This window comes from Grus americana, chromosome 2, assembly GCF_028858705.1.
Source record: "Grus americana isolate bGruAme1 chromosome 2, bGruAme1.mat, whole genome shotgun sequence".
NCBI classification, from domain to species: domain Eukaryota; kingdom Metazoa; phylum Chordata; class Aves; order Gruiformes; family Gruidae; genus Grus; species Grus americana.
The window spans coordinates 5,875,635-5,901,879 of NC_072853.1; the positions used below are offsets into that span (position 1 = coordinate 5,875,635).

The 26,245-nt window shown below is 42.3% G+C and overlaps 1 protein-coding gene across 4 annotated transcripts in view; it reads left to right on the forward strand.

Moving 5' to 3' along the window:
• The first annotated feature begins 1,233 nt into the window (after positions 1 to 1,233).
• The window catches only part of COL22A1 (collagen type XXII alpha 1 chain), a 268,249-nt gene continuing 243,237 nt past the window's right edge, over positions 1,234 to 26,245 (forward strand). For all 4 annotated transcript variants that reach the window (XR_008576049.1, XR_008576050.1, XM_054818065.1 and 1 more), the window contains exon 1: positions 1,234 to 1,498. The gene's annotated coding sequence lies outside the window, so the exon portion shown is untranslated. The remainder of the gene's footprint in view (positions 1,499 to 26,245) is intronic.

A 26,245-nucleotide genomic window follows, 5' to 3' on the forward strand; every position in this document is an offset into this window, starting at 1 on the left:
GGACTGACCGAGCTATTTTTTGAGCCTCACAGCCCACCCTGATGGACAGCCATCCCTGACAAAACAGCGAGGGACAGCTATCAAAATGCTTCTTCATGGGGAGAAGCTACAATCTGCAATTTGCAACTCTTGATGTGTAGCAGCAGAAGAGATGGAGGGATGTGTCTGGAGGAGGGGTGAAGGACTGGTGGCTCCAGCACACAAGTCAGAGTTGAAATTCAAGCGAAAATATCCCAGCCGAGGGCTTTTTATTTAGACACTGAGCTCAAGGAGGGGGTAAAAACAGAGGCCACCTGTTTGCTAAACCAGAAAGGGCATTTCCTCCCCACACTGTTCGGACACATCTCCCTCCAGTTCTCTGTCCCCTCCGGTGGGGACATTTATCTGCCCCTCTTCTTGAGGACAAGGGGCTCAGGTTCCCCTTCATGTCCCTTGGCTCGGCACCCCTAGTCTCGTTCCCTCACAAACCCCCTCATTCCCCACGTCGCTCACCCTTGGTCCCTCAAGCCCCCGGCCCGCAGGTCTCAGCCCCCGGATCCTCAGCCCCGTCCCTTCACACACCCCCGTCCCCGTCCCCATCCCCTGGCCGTCCCCCCGCTCCCGGCCGGCGGCGGGGCCCGCAGCCCTCCCCGCCCAGCCCCTTCCCCTCCCCTCGCTCCTTAAACCCCGCGGCCGCCCCGGCCCAGCCCCTCTCCCGCCTCGGCGCCAGGCCCGGGCCGGCTCCCGCGCCCTCACGCTGCCGCCAGGTCCCGCTGCCGCCCTGCCCTCCCCGCCGGCCGGCTTCCCGCTCTGCTCGGCCCCCGTCCTTTTCCTCCCTCCCAGCCTCCCTCCCTCTCTCTTTTCTTTCTTTTTCTTTTTCTTTTTTCTTTTTCTGTTTCTGTTTCTGTTTCTTTTTCTGTTTCTGTTTCTTTTTCCTTTCTCTTTCTCTCTCTCTTTCTTTCTCTCTCTTTCTCTTTCTTTCTTTCCTTCCTTCCTTCCTTCCTTCCTTCCTTCCTTCCTTCCTTCCTTCCTTCCTTCCTTCCTTCCTTCCTTCCTTCCTTCCTTCCTTCCTTCCTTCTTTCCTTCTCTCTTTCTCTCTCTCTTTCTCTCTTTCTCTCTCTCTTTCTCTCTTTCTCTCTTTCTCTCTTTCTTTCTCTCTTTCTCTCTTTCTCTCTCTTTCCCTCTCTCTCTTTTTCCCTCTTTCCCTCTCTCTTTCTCTCTTCTTCCCCCCCCAGGTTTCCCCTGCTGGGGTGTGGGTGGGTGAACAGAGGATGCAGCCTTTTGCCCATCCCCGCCCTGTCACCACCACGTCCCTGTAAGCGCGTGTGTGCGCACGGGGTGCTCAGGAGTGTCCGTGTGTCCGTGTGTCCGTGCGTGTGCTCCTGGCCCTGCACGCCCATCGCCACAACTCGTCCCCGCCTGGGCTGACAACCCTGCAGAGCGCACCTCGGCTGCGTGCTGAGTGCGGCTCCGGAGCCGGGCACCAGTTACCACGTCGGGTGGTGCTGTGTTTGTGCAGGTAAGAGGACGGGTTTGGGTTTCCAAACCTGGCACCCAGGGCACTGTGGCTCTGAACAGCACCTTTGCTTTGTCTGTTTCTTTGCGTTTTTTCCCTTGCACAGGGAGACAGCTCAAGTTTAGAAGAAGATTTTTTTTTTTTTTTTATTTAATTTGAAGACATGCAGGAACAGGATCTGTCTTTTAAAAAGAAAATCTGTGATACATTATTCTTAAGCTGGGGGTTTTATTTTTTCTTTAGTCAACAAAGTTTTCAGACCACAGACTGCTAGGTCTGAACTTGGGTCCGGTTCAGCCCTTGAGTTGTGATGAGTGGATGCAAAATGCCTTCACTGCAGATGACAAAGCAGAGACTGAGGAATGGGTAATGCCCTCATTGAGGAAAGCCATTGAAAGTGTTCAGAGCTGACAGGAGGTTTACAGATGTCAAGATTACATTATAATTACTGGTTTTAGGGTTGGTTCTCCTAATCATATACACTTTGGGATTTTGATGACCTAGCACCTTCTTGTATTCTGTCTGTATCACACTTCAGTTTCTATCATTATGCGGGAATACTATGACGTGTTAACAGAATAATGTTTTCTTCAGTTCATATTTATTACAACTATGCATTGCATCGCTTTCTAGCTATAGCCTCTAAGTCTTCCTCTAAGCTGCCTAATTCAGCAGTTCTTTCCCTTCTGTATTTTTACATAGCTAGTGTTCTTAAAAAAGTGTACTGACTGCTTCACAGCTGACACTTCACAGGCATTAGTATGCATGCAGTGCTGTGCCTGTTTGCACGTATTTTGATTAAGACCTTAAAATAACACAGCCCATCTGTGCAGTGTGGACACTAATGGAATCGTTCTCAGGAAGATGCACCTGCAAAATCTATCTATGTAACTGTGTGCTTAATTTTTACCCAGGAGTACTCTAGAAGCATGCCTGAATTTTCTATTACAAATGCCTGTTTAGACATCTGATTTGGGGGAGTTTGTATAAATACTGAAGAATAAATACTAATTCATAAAATAGTAGGGGCAGTTTCTCAAATAGGTTAGGCAGATGATTGCAAGGTTTATTCCACTTCAAAAGCTCCATGACCTTTTTTTTTTTTTTTAAGAATAAGTGTTTAGTAGTTTCTACTGAAGTTTCAATCCTTCTACCAACTGTCATGCTTATTTCCCAGTGTGATGCTGCTATTCTGAATATGTAAAGACTATGCTCTTCGTCCACAGTTGGGAAGATGCTCTGAAGTAACTTCCAGTAAGACATATCAAGCATATGAAGATATATATTAGAATTTACATCAGTGAAGTGTTTATGGAATAACTTTCTTTATTATAAAAGAAAGTTCTGTGTATGTATTGTATATTTGCTGTGTATCTTCAATAAGTGTGTTGTCTTGCTGTGGCTTCTAATAAGAGGCAATGTGCTTTTTGGGATCCTTTCTGGTAAAACTGGGGCTGGGAGAAGTTAAGAGTCCCATTCTGAACTTAGCAATGGGCAGCCTACTAACTGATGAATGTCATCTGGTTTTGGGTAGAATTATTCCAAGTAACTTGCATAAGGGCAGTCCTCAACATATTGTGAAGTGGAGGTCTTCTGACTTCCAGAACAGCAGATTATGGTACCACTGTCTCCTGGGATCAGTTTGGGGCCAAATCTTGCTTGTTTTATCAGTGCAAATAGTATTCTCTCTAATTTGAGTGATTGTCTCTCAAATTTGAGTGAGATCAATCCATGAATGAGAAGAGGCTTTGGGTTGAAACAGTACATCTGATGGAAGACTTATTGTGGGGGAAGTATCAGTATGAGTCATGAATATGACTCATGTTAGTATGGTGGAAGAACAAGGTCCCCAATGGGGACCTAACATAGGAAGAATTAGATGGAAGAATTAGTTTGTTTCTGTGGTCTGTGGGAAGCTTTGTCTGAGCTCAGAGACCCAGACAATGTGTGGGTGAGTGTGCTGTAGCACCTATACATACACATAAGTCTTTTCTTACTTCTGACATTTCATACAGTTTTAGGGCAAACATCGTTGCTACATGCCAGAGCTAGCTTTTGATTCTGGAGATTATGATACTGAAAATAATAGGAATAAAAGAATGCTTTTGTTTCCGGCATGTGATAATGTTCTTGCTAAAATACGTTTCTGAGATTTGCTCAGTAATTATCTTGGCTTCAAAGGATATTTCAATTTGTCATACTGCAACACTTTCTTCTAAACCTTGTTTTGATTAATCACTGCTGGGTGATTGCAATTACTCCCTTTTTAAAACCATTCTTAAACTCCTCCCCTTTCTCATAACGAGGAGCAAAACCTTTAAGAAAAAACCTGCATTACATCAACGTCTTGTCTGTACCACAATACCTGAATAATACAGGTGATACTGGGCTATTTCAGTTGTTCACGCAATGCCAAATTCCCCAATCTTTCTTAGAGAAACTTTAATTATGTGTTGTCTCCCATGACACTGAAATATCCCCTTCCAGCCTTTCCAACTCTTTTCCCTTGCAAGGAAGATGTTGCAGGGCATTTCTGCCTTTACAGCTAGCTCTTTAGAGAGGAGCCATTCCTGCAGGTCTTTCTTTGGCCAAATAAGTCCAAAGACAGTAATGTTGGGTCCTTATTGGATACTGCTTACTGTGTATTAGGCACTGCCAACTGCTGGGAAGATGTTCTGGAGCTTCAGAGCTCAAATTTTTGGAAAGAGGAAAGGTGGAGACAGTGTCTACAGAAATCACTCGACTGTAAAGGAGGAGTTGTGAACATGTATTGAAATTATTGTAGCAAATGTAGGTAGAACAGGAAAAGAGCAGGAAAATTAATGCATTAGAAAATATCTAGTCATATTTGGACACTAGCTCACTCTGTTAGTTTCCTCCATCATATACTTCATTTTACTTGGCGTTTTCCTAATAACTTGTTTCAGTTGCTGCTGAAGGTTTTGTGATCCCCTGCAATAGAAGTCACATCAGGCTTCTGAAGTTCGCATGAACAAAGCTCAGCTGAGATGACTCTGTCCCAGCTCAGTTAGAGAAGCCAGGCAGAGGCATGTATTTTGCAGGGAGAGAAGCTTCTGCAAAGATCTCCCGTTGTGCTTTTGGGAGACTTATCCATCTTAAGCCTTGAAGTGGTCTGCTCAAGCTGCACTCAGACTTACATTCTCCTTGGCAAGCAAGTATGAGATCTTGTGACTTAATAAATCATAACATTTATTTTATAGATTTCTGTTTCAAATTTTGTTTAAAAAGTACTGCTAGGTTTTGGGAAAAGGAAGTATTAGTCATAGAGTCATAGAATCACACAGTGGTTTGGGTTGGAAGGGACCTTAAAGATCATCTAGTTCCAACCCCCTTGCTGCGGGCAGGGACACCCTCCACTAGACCAGGTTGCCCAAAGCCCCATCCCTTGAACTTGTCACTGATCTCCACTTGGACATTGAGCTGTTGACCACAACTCCTTGAGTGCCACTATTCAGCCAATTCCTTATCCACCGAGATAGAGATCTCAAAGAAGATCATATAAAGGAAAAGAACAGTCCCGAGATGCGAAACAAGGGTTGTAGCATTCTCAGTGTTGCATTACCATCTCTGAACAGAAGACCATATCATTTTTATTCACATTTCTCAATAACTGGAGTACAGACACACTGCAAGAGTGCACTTGTCTCAGACACCAAAAAAAGGGCCCTGCCTGCCTCATTCTGCAGCTTTCTTATTCTTCATAGCTTCAGAGCCATGCCGTAGTAAATCTGCGTTCCCAGGGCCTCATTCCCCCACGTAAAACAGCTGTGGCCAGACTTTTTCACCAGTGACATGCCCCTTGTCTCTCCTTGCAAATCGAATTCTGGAAATGTTGCCAATCATTAGAGTATATATTCAATTAATAAGAAATCAGAATGCTTTGCACTAATAATTTTTTTTTTTTATCTCAAGGTCACAATTGATGTAAGACCTCCTTCTAATATCATCTGTCATTCACAGGTGGAAGAACCGACTGTGTACACATTCAATGACTTGCTAAAAAGCTGTGCAGCACATCTGCCAGAGCAGCATCCTCTGTCCATGGCCCCTGACTACAGTCCAGAGGGCTTTTTAGCTGTAATGTTAAGGCAAAAATCCTTAATTCCACCTGTAAGTTACTGCCCCTTGATGTCATTTATAAGTCAAGATCATTATGACTGTTTACAAGGGCAAGTGGTGATAGGACAAGGGGTAATGGCTTTAACCTAAAAGAGGGTAGATTTAGATTAGATATAAGGAAAAAAAATCTTTACCATGAGGGTGGTGAGGCACTGGAACAGGTTGCCCAGAGAAGCTGTGGGAGCCCCCTCCCTGGAAGTGTTCAAGGCCAGGCTGGATGGAGCTTTGGGCAACCTGGTCTAGTGGAGGGTGTCCCTGCCCATGGCAGGGGGGTTGGAACTAGATGGTCTTTGAGGTCCCTTCAACCCAAACCATTCTATGATTCTATGATCCTTTGCATTTGCTGGTGCTGGCTGCCATGAGGGGTGTGACTAGCAATTACAAACCCCAGGCTGACATCCCTAGCAGTGGAGCTTGGCTGTGGGCGTGAGGGGGAATGTGCACTGATTTCTTCTCCCCACTCTACTCCTGATGTCCAGCTGCACTGACTAGACTGAAGTATTTTATCATGGGAATATGATCTGCAAAACAGGACTGACACTTCTGGTTGAGGGAGAAGTTGCTTATTCATTCCTAGTGTGAATATGAGGGTGGGAGGGGGCTGATAATATTTATTTTCAGCATTACTAAAAGATCTGTGAAGATTAAATCGCTGATACTCCACCTTATTGCTGATACTCACTTATTGAGGAAACTGTTTCACAGTTGTCAGTAGGTGAGTAGATGGTGGGTGTATCACCTGCCAGGGATTTGTGGTATAGATTAGAGATTTAATCTGGAGTGGAGAAAAAAAGAAACAACCCATCTCTATGATAAACGTAATAATAATCTGATATACAACAGATACGTTACTTCCTACTGATTAGTGGAAAATTAATTTCACATCACAGGTGATGCGAAAAGTGAGATAGCTTTTGTTTCCTTGTGCTGCTAGAACCAACCTAAAAAAAAGAGATATTCTTTGCTTGGGAGACTGAAAGCGGACTAGGTTGCCATTCTTTATTTTATTAAGGTTTTCATGGCAAGAGCTTGGTATCTTTCTGTACAGTGACAAACAAGAGCCTGAGATTTTCGGAAGTATTTTGACTTTGAGTGTCTTCTTCCTGTAAAACAGTATGAATATTCTTTAAAAACTTCCCATTTCTTCCCTAGTTTGGAGGACATTTAGCAATAAAGAGAGGGCAGGTGCCCATGAGCCCTGGCACTTGCTTGCAAACTTTTGTGCTACAGAAATAACGAAGCAGCCCGTCCTGAGAGCCCATTGAAGAGTCACAAATCCCACACCAGGGTGGATGTGGCTGCAGAGCTGGCCAAAAAGTGCAAAACCTGGAGCTGATCTGGTTACATGTCACGAAGCTTCTCCAAGCTATGTTAGCCTTGACAATTCATTAGGAATGAATTAAATTGAGTTATAGGTCATATTTTGCAAGTGCTGTCAGTCCCGATTATGGAGTTGTCTAGATTTCCTTTGCTCAGGGACTACTGCTATCGCAGAGCTTATCTACTATGCAGTAGATGTAAGCTATCCTTCCCTAGCTTATCAGAATCTATTTACTTTGCATTGATTCAGTTCCTTAGAAATTAATCTCTGATTCTTTGTAAAATAGAAGGATCCCTTGAGTTCTATTTAAGCAACTTGATTTGATTATTGTTATGTCCTGAATATTGATTCGTAAGTGATTTTAATAAGGCATGACCAAACTGCCATATTTCACGTGACATTTGAGGGGACGTTTAAACCATTGACAGTTTTAAATATTTTTGGATTCATGCTCTTTGATCTAAGCTTAGCCAACACTTGGTTGTGGTTTGACTGCTTATTAGCCAAGTGCAATTTTTGCAGTGCTGTTTGCTTAACCATGTTGAATTATGTGCCTATTGGCAGCACCCAGGTGTTTCTTCTCAGAAAAAACAGGTTTATATTGATTGTCATAAGAAGAATTATTCTGCATATCAATGGCAAAAATTTTATTTGAGTTTAGAGTTTTCTTCAGTTTAGAGCTGAGGGTACCAGGGGGATTTCTGTTGGCTCCACATTTAGTATAAAACTAATTACCACTTGTACGACACAACATCCATAATTCCAATTTCATCATCAGGTAAAGACTACAAATAATCTATACAGACTGTCTAGATTACCACTGCAGTTCTTAGAAATGAAACAACAGCTGGTACCCATGTCACAGCACTTCTTGTACTGGGCATCCCTGCTTCATTCCAGTGGCAGCACACAGGTTTTCACCGCAGTAGATGAAATACCCTAATGAAATGATAAGGTAGAAAAGCAAGGTAATGCATGGTTTTCAGTCCATTGTAGCACTTGATAAGAGAAGGGTACTCAGCGATGATCTTTGCAACGTATATCAGAAAACCTTCAACAACTCCATTGACTAGATCTAGACAGAGTGGTCAGGCACAGTGGTTTTAACTCCTGCCTAGGAAATTAATTCAGTACTTGCTAAGAGGCAGCAAGGCACAGCCCTTCTGTAGCACCTGAAATTCAGCTGGTCCTGTGCAAGTGCTGGTAAAGCTCAAATCTGCCTCATTTATATGATCTGCTATGTCACAGCCCAGGATGCTCTCAGCTGGAACATGGGACCTGATGATCTAGTTCTGCAGTGGCCAGGGACTTCATGTTACTGCAGCAGGAAGAAAAAAAAATCATAGAATCATAGAATTATTTTGGTTGGAAAAGACCTTTAAGATCATCAGGTCAAACTGTTAACCTAGCACTGCCAAGTCCACCAATAAACCACGTCCCTAAGTGCCACATTTACACATCTTTCAAATACCTCTATGGATGGTGACTCAACTACTTCCCTGGGCAGACTCTTCCAATAATTGACAACCCTTTTGGTGAAGAAATTTTTCCTAATATTGAATCTAAACCTCCCCTGGCACAACCTGAGGCCATTTCCTCTTGTCCTATCGCTTGTTACTTGGGAGAAGAGACCAAGCCCCACCTGGCTACAACCTCCTTTCAGGTAGTTGTAGAGAGCAATAAGGTTTCCCCTCAGCCTCCTTTTCTCCAGGCTAAACAAGTTCCCCAGTTCCCTCAGCTGGTCCTCATAAGACTTGTGCTCTAGACCCTTCACCAGCTTTGTTGCCCTTCTCTGGACACGCTCCAGCACCTCAATGTCTTTCTTGGAGTGAGGGGCCCAAAATGGAACACAGTACTCAAGGTGCAGCCTCACCAGTGCCGAGTATAGGGGGACAATCACTTCCCTAGTCCTGCTGGCCACACTATTCCTGATCCTAGGCAGGATGCTGTTGGCCTTCTTGGCCACCTGGGCACTCTGCCGGGTCATATTCAGCCAGTTGTTGACCAATACCCCCAGGTTCTGCTGAGCAGCTTTCCAGCCACTCTTCCCCAAAAGTGTAGCATTGCCTGGGGTTGTTGTGACCCAAGTGCGGGACCTGGCACTTAGCTTCATTGAACCTTATACAATTGGCCTCGGCCCATTGATCCAGCCTCTCCAGATCTCTGGAGCCTTCCTACCCTCAAGCAGATGAACACTCCCACACAACTTGGTGTCACCTGCAAACTGACTGAGGGTGCACTCAGTGCCCTTGTCCAGATCACTGGTAAAGATATTAAAGAGAACTGGCCCCGGTACTGAGCCCTGGGAATCGTGAGACTTCTCCCAGCTGCTTATAGACTGTTTCGTCTGCCTCTTCATCCTAGTGGTCTACAGCAGACTCCCACCATGATATCTGCCTTATTGGCCTTTCCCCTGATTCTTACCCATGAACACTCAACCCTATCACCATCATTAAGCTCTAAACATTCAAAACACTCCCTAACATACAGGGCCACCCCACCGCCTCTCCTTCCTTGTCTATCTCCTCTGAAGACTTTGTAGCCATCCATTGCAGCACTCCTTTTTTGCGAGTCATCCCACCCTGTGGGATGATGAAGGAAATAATTCCTTTTGCAAAAGACAATGCTTTAACATAGGTAATAAAACTGTTCAACTGCTCTGGGAGGCTGGGGCAGGAGTGAATTGCTCATTCCCAACAGATGGGTTGACAACCTTTGTTCAAGTCTGACATTTCATAAGCCACCTTGTGCTTGAGTTGTTTCAAACCAATTTCCCCTGTCCTGCTTTGCTGTTTAATTATGGTACCACCTCTAGCATATTTCTAAGAGTGGTTTTTATGTTTTCTGGAGGCTTTTCTTAATTATACGGGTAAGTACTTTTATGACTGATACCTGCAATTAAAACAGTTTACCAGTGGGCTTATTTTAGCTTCTTTCTTTGCCATCTATTGGGTTTATTACTGAATGCATTTTCTCTTTTTTTTCCACTCAAATTATTTTTGTGCATTTCTGAGTACTTTCTTCTTCCTTTTAATTCACTGTTCTGTCTTTTTTATTGCCTTCTTCGGCTTTTTTTTTTTTTTTTCCTTTTCAGTAGATATCTCTATTGTCATATTTTCTTCCTTTAGCATCTTTTTCACTTCCCTTAGCAGCCGTTCCCAGACTATGGGCCATGACCCCAGGAAGGCTGTGAGTGGGCTATAAAATTAAGTTGCTAATTTTAGATGCGGTGATACAGGGAAGTCAGAGAAATGCTGCTTTCCAGGACACCATCCGATTGAGCTGTATATAAAGAGAAATCACCTTTCCTTCAGCAGTTTCTGAGCTAAGACTGATAACAGCACACAGCAAAACAGGTAAAGCATGAAATACCCTTATGCCAGATGCCACCGGTATGATAAACAACTTAAAAATATTTACTCTTACTTCAATTTCTTCTCATTTCCATGTCTATGTTTTTCCTCCCGATTTCTCTCCCAGAGAATGTTTTTGAGGTGAAAACCCATAAGACAGGTCCCAGCCAGCCGAGGAGGCCACCAAGGGAGCTCGCAGGTACACTGGCTTTTGAGGAGCCTGTCCCTCTAGTTGGAGGAATTGCCGAGAGCTGGCAGCTTTCTGTCTGCAGGATTCATGAGATAAAAAAACCAAACCACAAAACCCCCACCATAAATAAGCAAGAACGATTCTGTCTTAACCAGTGTCACTTTTTTTTAATTTAGCTCTATGTCTTTGTCCTTCTCCTCATTAATGACTTGAAGATTCATCGTATTATGGGCTGAATTCCCTTACGTAGTTACCATAGCACATGGCGTGGATGGGGATAGCCCCAGGGCAGTGGCTGTGCCTCTTGTTTTTTGTGGCGTTTAACCTTTTTTGGGTCGGTCTGCCTCAAGCAGAGAGGCCCAGTATGTCTGGAGATGGGCCCTTTCAGCCCAAGATGTCACGAAGGGTCACCTCACCTAGTCTTAGATGTCTGCTGGAGAGTCTCCCACTCAGCCAGACACCCCTCGCTCCCTTCAGAGCTGGTGAATTAAAATATGAGGTTTTGCAGGATGATTCATCTGATCTGTTTGAAATGTCTTACTCCCTAGAAGTATCTGTTCCTCTCCGTGGATTATAAAGGGCTGGTAGGTAGTTTACTCAGATAGAGACATCTACGCTGTAAATCTCTTCTGTATTTGGTCAGATTAATCCCTGTAATTTCGATAAGGCCTCAGTGCATCCCTCAGCAGCATTAACTATCAGGACTGCGTTCCCCACAGGCAGGCTCGGGGGGCCATGGCTGTTGACCAACACGCAGTGGCATCTCTCTCTCAATAAATTAGCACTGCAGACAAGGTTTGTATTGATTAAAATTATCAGAGCAGCTTAGGTGAGCAGGAGGATCTGGAATAACTGTAGCAAAGCGATGTGACGATTTTATCCCAGGTTTAGGATCTTTCAGGAGATAGTGACAGTGATGTCATGTAGCTAAGTGCTCCATCATGTATAGATGATATAGGAAGTATTAGGCTGTTGCATTGCACATTTATCTTAAAAAAGCTCTTCCCTTTGTCCTCTGCGGGCCATGCAGGAGGAGGGATTACATTGGCTTTGGGGAATACTAACCTTTGGGCTGATTTAGCTGCCGCTGTAGCCAAATTAAGACAATATTGATGTGAAGACAGTGTTTCTCTTGCATTGAAACCAGACAGCCAAAGTAATTACTGGAACATAGTGATAATTTTCTGTGAAACAGATGCTTACATGAGCAATCATTTCACTTATTCCTGTTATAAATGGGATAATGTTTATTAATTCTGATTTGTCATTAAAAGGCTCCACAGAGCATGGATTTTTCATTGGCAGTCCTACGCTATCTGCAAAATCGGCCTTCTCTATGAAGTCTCTCAATTAAATAACAGTATTATGAATACTCTTGGTCCATGCCTAGGTGGGAGGATCCATGCCGTTATGCACACAGCTTTTCTACCTCATTACCAACTCTTCTTGTTTAGCTAACTTGTTTGCCTGATCCGATGATAAGTGCTAATCCCTTCTCTGTTCTGTGACGCGATGCTGTGTTAGATTGCAGCGCAGCCGATAGAGTTTTTCTCCTTAAATACTCTCCTTAAGAAAGGGAAGGGTGAGGAGTCTATTAATCCCCTTTGAATCCTTTATGGCTGTATACTCACAGGATTTGTGAAATCCTGTCTATGAGATTGTAAACTCTTTTGGCACAGGGATCATGTCTGGTAAACAGGGCAGCCTTTGCTCCTGTCCCAGCAGAAATAATGTGGGAGAGGAGGAGTTTCCTTTTGGTGCACGACTTGGACTGCTGGACTGAGCTTAATTCCTGCTCTGTCACAGCAATCTTATGCAAAAAAATTCCTTCAGTGTCCAAGCACCCTATGAGAAAAAATTGATGTTTTAAAGGCTTTATCAATTTCAGCCCCCGGAGTATAAAATCACTTTGATATGTACCATGAAAATTGAAAAGAATGGGAATTAAAAGCCACAATTTGCAAAAGGGGCCTGTGAGGTATTAGGAACAGGGGAAAATTTTCAAAAGATTTTGCTATTGTTTTCCAGGAGAAAGGAGAAATAGAGTAGCCATGTCTTATTAAATAAAAAAATTAGCCTGACATTTGAAGAAGAATAAACACTTAAATCTTCCTTCAATGATTCCACTGAAATGAAAGTTTTAAAATGTGTTTGAAAACACAAACTGCTTTCTTTGGTGACCGTGTATAAAAATAGTGGCGTGCATCTCTCTTTCAGTGCCTGCTTGTACGCCATAGGCTGTGAGATCCCAAGTCCCAAACTTTTAATGAGAAAAGTTGGTGACAAATATAATTAGATTTCCTGGATGGGTGGGAACTCAGGGATTACTCAGGGATTACTTTACTCTCAGTTCTGTATTTAGAGCACAGATGTCCCTTTCTCCAGGGTCTTTTATTGTATCATCTGAGTTTGGGGAAAGGCCTCTGACCTTCTCGACACTGATGCTTTCTTAGAGAGTAAAAATCGATTCTTTGGGATATTGTTTAAACAATGTCTGAACAGAATGGGAAATAGAGATAGGAAAATTAATGCAATCCTTCCCTTAGCTTTAATGCTTTCTGGGAATAAATCCATGAAGTCTAAGAAGGGCTCTGTCACTACCAATAATTATCTGTGATTTAAGGTTTCAACAGTGTGTTTGGTGTTGTAGAGACTTAAGTGGAAAACGACTCCCAATTTATTGAGGCTTCTACCATGGTGTCTTTAGTTAGGGGCGGGTTCTGTCACTCAAATAAAAAAAATATGGAGTGCTTTAATCTGCTAAGAGGTATGCTGAGATACCAGTGGGATTGTCTGACCATTGATCTTTTTGCAAGCTGTGTTACTAAATCAGCAGAGCTGGCAAAGACTGTAGTCATTTCTGAATCACGTAATTCTGGGTGTGGTATTTAAAAAAAATAATTGCATTGGCTTCAACTGATGTGACAAGTTCAGTAGGAACACCTGAAGTACTGAAAGTACATAACTTTAAATACATAACTTTTTTAATGCTTTCAATAATTGTCAAAATCCGTATGTTTAAAATCATGACAAATATTTTTTAAAATTTGTATATGACAAGTTACGAAGAAATAACGCACTGGGATTGCTCTCTACAGCAAAAGCAGGTGAGCTAGAACATTTCTGGCAATATCCTTTCTAGGCGATTGCATCAGGAAACGCTTGAAATCACAGAATAGAAGCCACTGACCTCTGATTGCCATACAGCAATCTGAATTAAATGGGTATCTGCAAATACCGGTGCGTTCCCCAGTAGACAAGTGCCGGTACTGGGACCAGCAGAGACTGGTGTATCTGTCTGCAGACGAAAGGGATGCTGAGCAGTGCCCCTGTGCTGTCCCAGGCCAGGCGGGAGGCGAGGGCAGACGTTGTCCAAGCAGTAATCATGGGAGGCACTGCAGCAGGGATAGCCCTTCGTTACCGTCCTTCTCTTCTGCATTTGTGGTGGCTGTGAGGCTACTTTGGTCCCTGGGAGGGGTAGAGTAGATCCCAAGTTCTGCCCACATCCTGCCCATCCCTGCCTGTTTACTTGCAGGGCTGTAGCCGGCAAGGCAGGCGTTCCTCTGCCGCAGGAGAGAGCTCAGAAATAAGGTAGGTCTTAATGTGGCTGAGAGCCACGTGGTGGGAAAAATACTTTTTCTCTCCTCTCATTCTTTTCCTGAAATGAGAAAAGGGATAATCTAACCCAGTCCTAGATGAAATCTTTGCATTTCCCCTAGAAACGGTCCCTTTGCTGCGAGTTTCACACTATGCAAAGGCAACGCTCCTATTTATAACTTGTGGTTGAAGACAAGTCTCTCATTAAGTAGAAGAGTCATCTTAGAGTAACTGTTGAATGGATTTAAATGCTTTGGTAACATTTATTTTAAGAGCTTGTCCCCTGCAGAAAGGTGGGTCAGCCTCAGCATCAGGGTCTGCGCGGCTTTATTCATGCTTTGCACTTGTGTAATTCCACTGGGGCTTGGAGTTTTGTTGTTGTTGTTGGTTTTGTTTTCATTTTTTCTTTCTGATTTACACTAATACATAGAGCTGCAGCTGCACATCAGGATGGAGCCAGGCTCTGAGATACCAGAGATTTGCTGCTACAAAAAAAAAAAAAAAAAAAATTGATTCCTGCTATTTGGAATCTGATGAAACTGAAATGTGTTAAGGTTGAATACTTAGCCAGCACTTGCATGATCTTTCCAATAACTTATGTTCCTTTGAAGTTTGACTTTTCTGTTCTTGAGTTGTTGCCAGTGAAACTGAGTCCTCCTGGTGTAATTCATAGGCAGGAGTCATAAAGCTGACACTCTTGTACATTGGTATGTGGGGAAGAAATCTTTTTGCCTCTAGGATGTTGTTAAGAACAAGATGACAACTTGTGAATATTTTCCAGGTATCATAATGCTTTAATATATTGGAATGTTGAATAACATTGGTGATAACATCACAGCAATGTGTGACAGAAGAATTAGTGTTTCTGTTACACTGAATTGCAGCTATCCTTGTTCTAGCTTAAGGTGGACATCAAAAGTCTTAAAGCTGAAACCTGCATTATAGCTTTTAACATTGTTTTTTCTTTTAATGCTTTCAACCTTACAGGGACTTCATCTACGAAATACTCAAAAGCAGGGAAAACACTGGTCTCACGGCTGTCCAGTGGCATTTCTATGGATATAACTGAATGCTTTGTAAAAGTAATGGACTAGCTTTTATAAAAAGCGTCCCGAAGCAAAGCTTTTAGAATAAATCTAAGTATGCTATGAAGGATTTCTTTGTGGCTTTTGTTTTGTTTTTTAATGGTGAACTCTTCATAGTTAGTGAAGTCACGGACAAGTTAGGCAAGCTGCTACATGTGAATAAATGAATCAATACGTCAAACTAGTGTAGTGGTGTGGAAAAGGGAGAATCGGTCCATTGTCAGTGAGAAGAGGCTTGGGGGGTGCGACAGCGGATACGCTTTGCAATTTGCTCTGGCAAATGTTTTACAACAGACTTCAGAAGTGGAAGGTCTGCGTCAGGACTGAAGACCCGTGTTACACTTTCAATCTTTTCTCTGTTTCGTACACCTCAGGGGGAAATAAAATTCTGTCTTCTCAAAGAGGAGACCAAATGTGAAGTGCTAGTGCACTTCCCTCTCAGGCCTGACTCAAAGCTATTGTTCCCGCAGATGGGAGCACCGGAGAGAAGTGTTAAGTCCACAGCAGTCTTCTGCTCAGGTGGTTGATTCGAACACAGGAAACCAGCAGCACTCTCATCTGGTCTCACGTAGCTATTTCAAGGGGGAAGAAAAATCCCTTTCAACAGATAAATGTCAAACATGGCTATTGTACTGTGTGATGCCAATCATATAGAGGAAACTGTGACATGGAAAGGCATAATATGAGGACAGGCTGAGAGAGCTGGGGTTGTTCAGCCTGGAGAAGAGAAGGCTCCAGGGAGATCTAATTGCGGCCTTCCAGTACCTGAAGGGGCCTACAGGAAAGCTGGTGAGGGACTGTTTATCAGGGAGTGTAGTGACAGGACAAGGGGTAATGGGTTCAAGCTGAAGGAGGGTCGATTTAGATTAGATGTTAGAAAGAAATTCTTTACTGTGAGGGCGGTGAGGCACTGGAACAGGTTGCCCAGAGAGGTTGTGGATGCCCCATCCCTGGAAGTGTTCAAGGCCAGGTTGGATGGGGCTTTGGGCAACCTGGTCTAGTGGAGGGTGTCCCTGCCCATGGCAGGGGGGTTGGAACTAGATGATCTTTGAGGTCCCTTCCAACCCAAACCATTCTATGTTTCTATGATTCTATGAATTTATATAAGATGAACTAAGCATTGTGGCTCTCCAAAGCTTTCATAGCCCAAGTCATGTTGAAGTTTTGTTGCTTTTTTTGTTGCTAGTAAGTAAATGTAGCAAGACCAGAATTCTGATACAGCAAACATTTCTTCAGATCTAACAATTTAGGGTTCTTAAAGACTATTTTTCCCATCCCCTTTATAGTGTTTTGGGACTTACAGCAGTTATTGCTTTAAGTGTAATTCTCCTCAGCTGTCCGATTTGCCTGAGAGATGTAAGTGTTTGTGCCGGCATGGCGTTCCACTGGAAATGAAAGCCACAGTTCAGCAGTTTAGATTTAAGCTGCTGAATTTTGGAGAGAAAATTCCTTCCCCGAATTTGGGAGTCACCCCAGCAACTCACATGCCGTGCATGCCAAGTGGAAGTGGAGGGATGGAAGCTGAATGGAGAGCAGGATTGCATCGAAAGGCCTGAAAGATACGTAAATAATAGCTGAAAAATGCACTTTCCCAAGTAGCTTTAAAAATTGTTTTCTAGCAAAAATACAGTGAATGCAGTTGCTATAGCTACCAGCAGGGTTTTGTGGAGAATTTCTTGAGGTACTTACTGTTTAGTTGTGCAGGAATGCAGAGTTTTTCTTAGTCTGAGGGTTCAGCATCACCTTGTGTTTGGATTCTCTCCTAAAGCATTTAAGCCGCCACTGATAAGCAGCAGCAGTGTTTAGAGTTTCCAGACAGAGTGGAAAAAGGCAAGGTGCTATGTTAAGCTTGAGAATTCTTTTTTTTTTTTCTTTCTCCTTATTGCACAAGTAAAACATTGCTAATGTAGCTGAACTAGTATGTTATTTAATTTCTTACTTGTTTGCCTGCTTGGCATTCTTTTTAGGCTAAGGAATAGCTAATAGCATTGTGGAGTTCCATGTTTACCTTAGTAGGGAAAAAAATTCAGATTCTTTAAGTATTAACCACCAGCCTAGCAACTCGTTCAGGGCCCTGGAAGGCAGAGAAAGGTTTCAGATTAAAACATGACACTGCAAACAGAAGATGAATGCGTTCATTCTAGAGATCAAGTACATCAGGTGATGGTAACTGAGCACTTGAACAACTTTCGAGTTATGGTGCAGGAATATTCTGTCTCATAAATCAAGACCGATGGCTCTCTAGAGCAGGAAAAATACTGCAACTTTTGTACAAATTATAGATGAGATACTGGTAGTATTAAGAATAATTTTGGATTTATGTTGGCCAGGAGGTCAGACTGTACATAGTCGTCCCTTTCATCTGTAATAATCTATAAATAGGAGTTGTTCCCTGAATATATCAACATGAATATGAAAAACTTTCATACATTAAATTAGATCTTATATGTATCCACAGAAAACAAGAGTTATAACACTTGTTTTTCCCTAACAAAGAATAGGCTGTCAGTCCAGCTAACAGAGACAAAACAGCAAAACAAGCACAATCCCATAATTTTAATTTTTTTTTTTAATTGGTAATGTATAGATTAAACCAGTTACTCTTCAGAGAACAACTGTGTTTGAAATATTTACTTATCTGTACATGAGGTAAATTCACGTGCATCTCTGCCCATCGTGGCAGTGTATTAGTACTTTGGCATTTTCCTTGGCATCAAAAGGAAAGCAAAGAAAAGTACCTGCTTGCTGCTCAGTGGGGCAGGAAATCTAGTGACAAAAAAAGATGTAGAAAAGGCCAAGGTACTCAGTGCCTTTTTGTAACCTTTATTTTGCTGGTGAGGACTGTCTTCAGGCCTCCAGGTTCCTCAGCCTACTTGCAGAGTGAGTGAGGGCAAAGCACTGGCGTTTAGGACAGCTGAACATCAGGGCTGACTTCATCCAATGCAGTTTATGGATACAGAAAACTCAGATTGAAGTTTCACCCTTTAGGCAATCCAGGATTCCATGAATGCCCCATAGTTTTAGTTCCCATATCCATTATAATTCATCCAGAAACTGGACAAAATCCTGCACAGGATGTTCTTAAGCTCTCTTTGTGTAAAGTAGTGTAAAAGTTCAAAAAAAGATATTGATTTTCCTAGCTCCATTTTGGTCTTTCTACCCAAACCTGCTTTTCTAAGACACTTTCATCCTTCAGGAAGGGGTATCTGTTTAGAAATCTAGATGTGCTTCTTCTGTTCCCCATTAGACAAAGACTTTATACTCAAGTCTTTTCACTCTCTGCCTCTGAAATTGCTAAAGTTTCCTATTATTACCATTACCATCTGTTGGCTGTTGCTGCTGTTGGCTGACTTTCTTATGTCACCTTGACCAGACAGACATCTGTTGAAATATCAGTATCTGTTGAAATATCAATATCTAAGTCTTCGCTGTTTGTCTAGGCTCCTTTTATTGCGTCTGGGGGAAATAAGCACTTCTTGTGAGTAGTTCATTTGTTTTACTCATCCTCCTTAGAAAGAGATAAAATCAATCTACCTATGGATTTTTTTTAATTTTTTTTTCTCCGTGAACTGGAAAGGAGCCTTATCCTGAGGATCTCAAATATAAAACCTCATACAATGTTAATTAGACACCTAAAATCTAAACTTAAATGAGATAAATCCCAGCCAAAGCTCTCCAATGTCTTAGGAAATAGCCTAGTATGAGACAGTATCTTAAATTAATCTTTAAAGGCCAGAAAGGCACAGATGTAATTTGATTTAAGTTCTAACTCTGCTGTCTAAGTGGGTATCTCTTTTCCATTTCTACAATTTTTCCATGTCCTTTCTCCTCCACCAAAGTTTCCAATTTTGCATTTGCTATTATTTTGCTGGTAACTACTGCATGTCCTGCCATCTGATCCTGGCTCTCTCATTTTCAGTTGTCTCTGTTTTCAAGGAAATACTGCTTTCCTGAGGTCATCACACAGCCCTTGGCCATCTACCTGAACAGAGCACATGGATATAGATGTACTATCATAAAAGACCTATACCTAAAGATCAATACCCTGTTCCTGAGATAACAATTCAGTCTGCAAGGTTATCACCAGCTTTGGAAGTAATGGTAACTTTGAAAATTTTTGAGTCCTTATCCATTTGAAAATATTCTCCCTCCAACTATCAGATAAAATCTTTGATATGTACTGTTGCCTACCCAATAGCTATCTCTTCTTTTAAGGTACAAATTCAGGATATTACATATGAAGAGGTAAGGAAAGGGAACCAAGTACAGTTTTAAGTTTTGGGTCTTTTTGAGACAGCTTGGTATCATACTTCTTCCTACAGTTAATTACAAAAATTTGAGATATGAAAAAATGAGAATGTTGATGGTGAAGGCATCCACAATGCAGACCTCTATGCTCAGAGAAGATAAGTCCTCTGTTCTCCTCCGAGCTCCAGCTCCTTTCATGGCAGAGAGAAGCATTTGAAGTTAGAACCAAAAAAGACTTGAGGCACTCGCTTCCAAGATTTTCAGTCTCAAAACTTCCATACAACCTCCCTACTCTGCAGACACCTAAACTGGTTAAGGTGTCTAACCTTAGAAGTCTGTTGTTGGGTCTTCCCAGAATTGCCTCTGCCTTAAAGGACTTGAGTTATGCAATTATGAGAAAGAAAAGCAGCAATCCTACATGGGCTCCAGTCCATGTAGGATTGTGTTTCAGATCAGTTCCCAAAATGCTTTGCTGCCACCCTGCAATGTCAAGTAACCCTGAATTGCTTTCTACCCTGGGGCCCTGCTGCAACAAGGAGGCAAAGAATTGTCTTTTTCTAGAATACCTGGTGGGAAAGGGTTGCTTGCAAGCTGCCTATATCGGTTCAGCTGTCCTTTTTCTTTCTTGTGTTTTAAAAGAGAAGTGGCAATGCTCGTTCTCAGTAGACAAGAGCATGGAGATATTCAGCTTGGGTGGATTGCAGGCAGTGGATACCGCACACAGGACAATGCCTCCTGCAAGTGGTGGGTCAAGAGGGAAAGCTTCAGAAAGGGGCAAGGCTGAGGATGTAACCCTTCTATCTGCACCTCTCCATGTAACAACAGGTATCTCTTATTTTCGTGGCCTTTCTTCACAGATCTTTCATTTTGCTGGTGTGTTGGTGTCCACAGTAGAGTTCAGGATTTCATTACAAAGACCAAGATGATGGAAAATAGACCAAGGAAAGACTTTGCAATACTAAATCTCTTAATCAAATGTAGTTATTGTTTCTGAACAAACTTTCATGACATTAGATGGCCATCAACTTGTTGGAACATGTGGAGTAGAAGTTCACCCACATAATACAAGTAGGAGGCCTTGATGGCCCTGTATTTGGGAAATTTTCTGTCATCTGGACAGTTCAGCAGAAGTGTTGGGGAAGTGGTGGGTGAGTGTGTGGTATATTTCAAATTAGCATAGCTCTGTTAATAAGCCTGCGAGTGGCAGACAATTGGTATGAGCTCATTTCTGGAGCTTGTAGGGATTCTGGTGATCCTTATCCAGGCCGTTATCATAAAGTATAGGGCAAAGAATCCGAAGCAATTCTTCTTTGCACTGGCCCCAGTAGGAGTTCTGGGAAATGCATTCACCAGGCTCCTCTTTGTTAGAAAGTATGTTGCCTATTTTCCAAACAGATTTAGGCTGTTACCCCATCCTGATTCCTCGCTCCAGCTCTGCTAGCTAACTATATAAAGACATGACATATGGGTCTTTTTACTGACATAATCCTCTACTGTACTAAAAAAGAAAATATTAGGTTTCATTCCAAGAGCTGGAAGAACTTCCATGAGGATATAAAAAGCAGGAAATGGGCCCTGTAATAGTGGAGCACTCTCATATTGAATAGCCTCGAGGGGCTCAATGTTAAAAGCTTCTTCCTAATAGTTAATGTGGGCTGGAAGAGCTCTGCCTCTGCTTGAGAGGAAATGGGATTTGTGGGGATTTCCCCATACAGGTTATAGGGCTGAAGCCAAAGGACTGGTGTTCTGTGACCCTGTAATAAATCAACATGCTCTGCACATACAGCAGTAAGGACAGTCTGAGCATGTAGCACTGGGGACAAATCTCAGGATTTTCTACTCCACAGCCAATTATTTCTACAGTTTGAACTGTCTGCTTCCTCTGTGGACATCATTTTGATCTTTGTCTTGCTTACATCACTCCTCATCAACCTGGGCATCCTGCACCCAGCAGTGGTGGTTAATTTAAATGTATGAACTGGGCTCCTCTTCCCATGAAGGCCAGGGAATAATGTTATCTATTACCCTAAATAGCCAGTGTGCCTTGTATTACATGCGGGTGGTGGACTTGCCAGTTCTAGGACATGTGTATGCTGCAAACCCTGCTTCAGTGACCACATGAGAGACATTTCAGAGTTAAGTTTAAAAGAAGTAGCCAAGGGAGTATGGACAAAGTTTTCTAACTTAGCCAGGGTGCGATAGTCATTATTGGGATGGGTGAGCTGTGCAGCTGCTATTGAGTCATGTAGTTTGGACTGTGTGTTCCCCTCTAATAAGTCCATCACCATTCATAAATTATTTTGTATCTAATAATTTCATTTTATTAATATCCACTGGATTCAAATACATTTGCGCCCTAATGGATGAGCCACTGCAGAGGCATAATATGTACTAACGTGCTGTGTAAATGACTTGCAATCTACGTGACTCAAATTATATATTTGGGGATATTTTCGGAGTAGGACAGGACAGCTCCCAAATAAGATTATGACAAGTTAACTGACTTCTGAGTCTCCTGTCCTGTTCCTAATTCCCTGGTCCATGCTAGAGAGGTTCAGGCTAGCGCTTTCCAAAGGAAAGTAAGTAAAAATTTAGGGCAAAAATTGATTCAAACACAATGCAGCACTGAGAGGCTACTTTACTATAAAGAAAAATGCATCTAGAAGTATTGAACTGATGCTTCAGTTTCAAGTTCAAGATATTCTTCCTGGTTTTGCCAGCTAGTAAATAAACCTGTGGAGAGAAGCTGTCAGTACCAGCACTACAGGTGCTGGTGCTTGATTCTTGGCCAAACCCTGCTTTCCAGGCATTGTTTTCCCAAATTGGATAGGCAAAGCTTTACTTTATCAGCTCTCCTAATCCCTTGGACCCCACATACACTCTGAGACATTTTCCTTGATAACTATTTCAGTCAGGTTAACTAAGATGCTTGCAGAATAGTGTTTTATACAGAGCCAGTGTCTGAAATGTAGAATTTCTTTTGAAATTCAAACTCTTTATTAGCTGAAGTGAGACAGGGTTACCACTCGACTGGTCAATAAGCACATGCGTTTGTGTGGTGCAGTATGGATTTTCCTTACAGACTGGTTGATGATGCCAAAGAACTACCGGGTATAGCTTTCTCAAACATCGTTTGAGAATGTGGTTTTTTTTTTTGTTTTTTTTTTTTTTTCCCATACTAGCAAGGGATGCAGCTTATTTCTAGCTCCTGGTAAGTTATGCTGGGAGACGGACAGATAGTTGCACTCTGTGGCTTGCCCTTAAGACTTGCTGTAGCCATTTGACCAGATCTAAAAGGTTTGGAGCATCACTTTGGGGCATCTGTTCTCCTGGGCACAGCAGTTGGGGCACTGCAGAACGAAGCGCACCTATGTCTTGTCCCACCAGGGAGCTGGGATGTAGACACAGCATGCAACTGGTCCCACCATGTGAGTGCAGCCTATTTATAGGAGAGGTAACAAAATTGGGAGTGGTGGTGTGGATTTGGTAGTACCCTAACCACAGACTGTAGGATTTGGGAGATTCTACTGGAGACTTTTTATTGCAGGTTAGTTTTGGGTTTTCTAAGCCAATCAGTAGAAAGATTTCTAAGCTTGACATGCAAGAGAACAATTTAAATCTGGAGTTACTTCCTCTGGACAAATCACTGAAAAGTTATACTTGGGGGTATTGCATCAAGGTTTTAGCCTGCAGACACCGCGTGGCTGCAGCAGGCAAAAATACATTGCAGAGTTCTTGTCTAGTACTTAGGGTATTTTAACATTGCAGCCATTTGGCAGGCAACCAGTAAGAGTTTGTTTTAAAGTGTCTGTGGTAGATGCATTTACAAAGTTGGCATTTTGAGGGATGCATGATCCAAGCATAGGTTAAGGAGTCAGGAGTGGCTGAACTCTAATTCTGACCTTCTCTCAGGTTTCCTTGCATGTGCACATGCAACACCACAGAGGTTATAAGAATGTTTCTAAGGCTGCAAATTGGAGCACACAGAAATCAGGAAATTCCCATGCTGAGTTAATCCTGTCCCCCTTGGAGTATGGTTTATAGCCTCTAAGACTCTTGGTTACACTTATCTGTATGACATTTTTTTCCCATTCGATTCCTGTCTCATTCTGTCTCCTGAACAGATACCTGTCACTTAGGAAACAGCTATTTGTTATTTTTCCCCTCCTAATTGTTCAGTATGGACTTTATTTCTTGCACAATCAAACTTACTTCCAATTGCAGCAATATTAATCATTCATGGGCCCTGGTAGTTCCAGCACCAAGTACTTCAGGGCAGTAAAAGAGTTCAACTAAGGCGAAGAAATTGATGGGTTTGAATGGTCTGCTGATCTTTCCCACCACCCTATTGCATCTCCTATAAAGCTGACAGATCGCTTTGGCTAGCATTCATGCTAATCATCCCTCTGCGTCTGATCAGTTCTTTGGGGCTTGGGGTAGAAGTTGCTTTTGAGATGCGATATTGCAAAAGAAGAGAAGAAATGTCTCAGCCCCTGCAGTTTCGCCGATACTAAGAGCAGACGTCGGAGAGCTGTTTGCTAGCAGGGTGCATGAATGTGCCCATCCAACATACTGTGGAGCTGCTGACAGTCTCCTCCTTGATTTCAGCAGACTTTGAATCAGTTGTAGTTGAACAAAGTGCCTTAGGAACAACTCTGGTGTTAGCAGAGCATTTTCTGCTCTATTATTCACATGGGTTTTGAAATAATGCCCACTGAAATCAATGGCCCTCTTTTCATCAACTACAGTTGGCTTTGGATCAGGGCTGGGAAGATGCATATCTTCCAGAAATGCCATCAGATTATTTCTTTAAAAAGCATTGAACAAAGATATACGACCACATGGGCTGATCGGGGGGAAGAAAGTCCTATCTCTCTTTTATATGGTTGGCTTCCTGCTCATATCAGCAATAACTTAGATAATTAAATTGCTTAGTTCAGTAGCTGGAAGAGGCACGATCAACAAGCTGACTCTACTAAGATGTCAGATATATTAGTGTTCTGGGGTGGGTTTTTTTGGTTTTTGTGTGTGTGCGTGAAAAGCTGTATAATTGGACACTGTCTTTTTCACCCCAGGCTAACTTCTTGTTAGAGGACCATACCAAAGACATTTAAAATCACATTATGAATGCCAGCATAGTTAGAATGTTTATATGGCGTACGGTGATGCTCAGTGGCAGCAGGCAAATGAATGAAATTCAGGACAATAATAGTATCAGCCCCCCTGGAATTGAATGAACAGTTCAGTGGTATAATTTAGTAAAACGTAAGTAAAAGCTCAGATATATTAATGAGCAGATGAAGTCCATAACTGGACACACTTTTTACATTCAACCTTGAATAACTGATCTCTGCACTGTCCCTGTAGGGTCTTTGAACTTTTGCTCGCATGAGGTAGAAGCAGTTTTATTAAATCATGCCCCTGAAATGCTCATCTTACTATTGACTCCCATCTTGTTTTGTTTTATTAATATTTGTGACTGAATCACTCCTCTGGAAGGTGAAAGAGATCACAGAAAGTGTTCTGGTTTTTTTCATCTCTAACTCACGTGTTTTTTGCTGTTCGTGACATTTCTCAAACCAGAGAGGCTGAGATAGGGAATATCCAGTGCTTGTGCTTAAACTGCTTGTCCTAGAAATGCCGTGAAGTTTCCTTCTCTGCCACATCCTTTGCATCTGCCTCTTCTTTTCCCTTTATTTTTTCAAGATGCCATTTCTAAACAAACAGTTTCGCTTCTATTCTTTCATACAAGTTTTTCCTCCTTGTCCCCTGAATTACAACGATGCGACAGCATTATCTGAGAATCAAGGTTAGAACAAAGTCACTAGAAGTCCCTTCAGAATCAGGCTCTGGCAGGACAAAGACAGAGAGACCAGGATAGAAAACATTGTCTTCTAATTCGCAATGGACAGGGGTTTCATTTTCTAAATAAACTGATGTCAGGATATTCTTTGAGTTTGGTTCAATCAGGAATAAACCCCATGGTAAAATGCAGCCCAGCTCTGTGGTTCTGTTCTGGATATGTATGTGGTTCTTTGGGAAGAAGAGCCCTAGTTCTGTTACCAACCTCAAGGGATAAAGCTCGAGAAGACAAAGCAGAATCCCTCAAAATGTAGGAGTGCAAGGGAAGACCGACAATGAGCAGGATATCAAAATACTTTTGAGATGAGAAGACCCAGTTCTCCTTCAGCTCTTTTTTTTTAAAGCTGATTTTTATAAGCATACGTTTCCCTAAGAGTGTTTACTTATTGTTCAAAAGTGGAGAGGCTTTACCATGGATGCTCACTGACCTAAAACTCTATACCAGCCCACCTGAAAAAGCCATGTCGAAGCTGAAGGTTATAAAGAGCTTGTGTCTATCTTCTGCATATTGTTTGTTCAGCTGTGAGGTGGTATGAATAGCTTAGTACTATGCCTGTATTTTAAGCGTAGAGAGCTCACTTTAACGTTTACCAGCATGCTTTTCAGCCTGGATGCCATTCCCACATCATGTTTGCATGTAGCCAGAACGATTCACCTCTTTTTTTCCCATTAAACTATTAAAAACAGGGCCTCAGACACAGAGTCCGCACTTTGGTAATAAACTCGGATGTGATAGGATTTGTCAGTTCCTTTTGCAATATCTCTTAATACATCTAAACGTGTCACGAGGGAATCCCGAAGTGATGTTTGTGAGATAAAAAGGAAAAAAGGAGGTATTTTTAAAGGAGGTGCATTGACTTAGGCCACTTTGAAGAAAATTATTCCCACATGATAGGCAGAACTAAAAATAATAGTAATAAAAAAATCCACATTGGCCATTTGGAAATAGGGTCA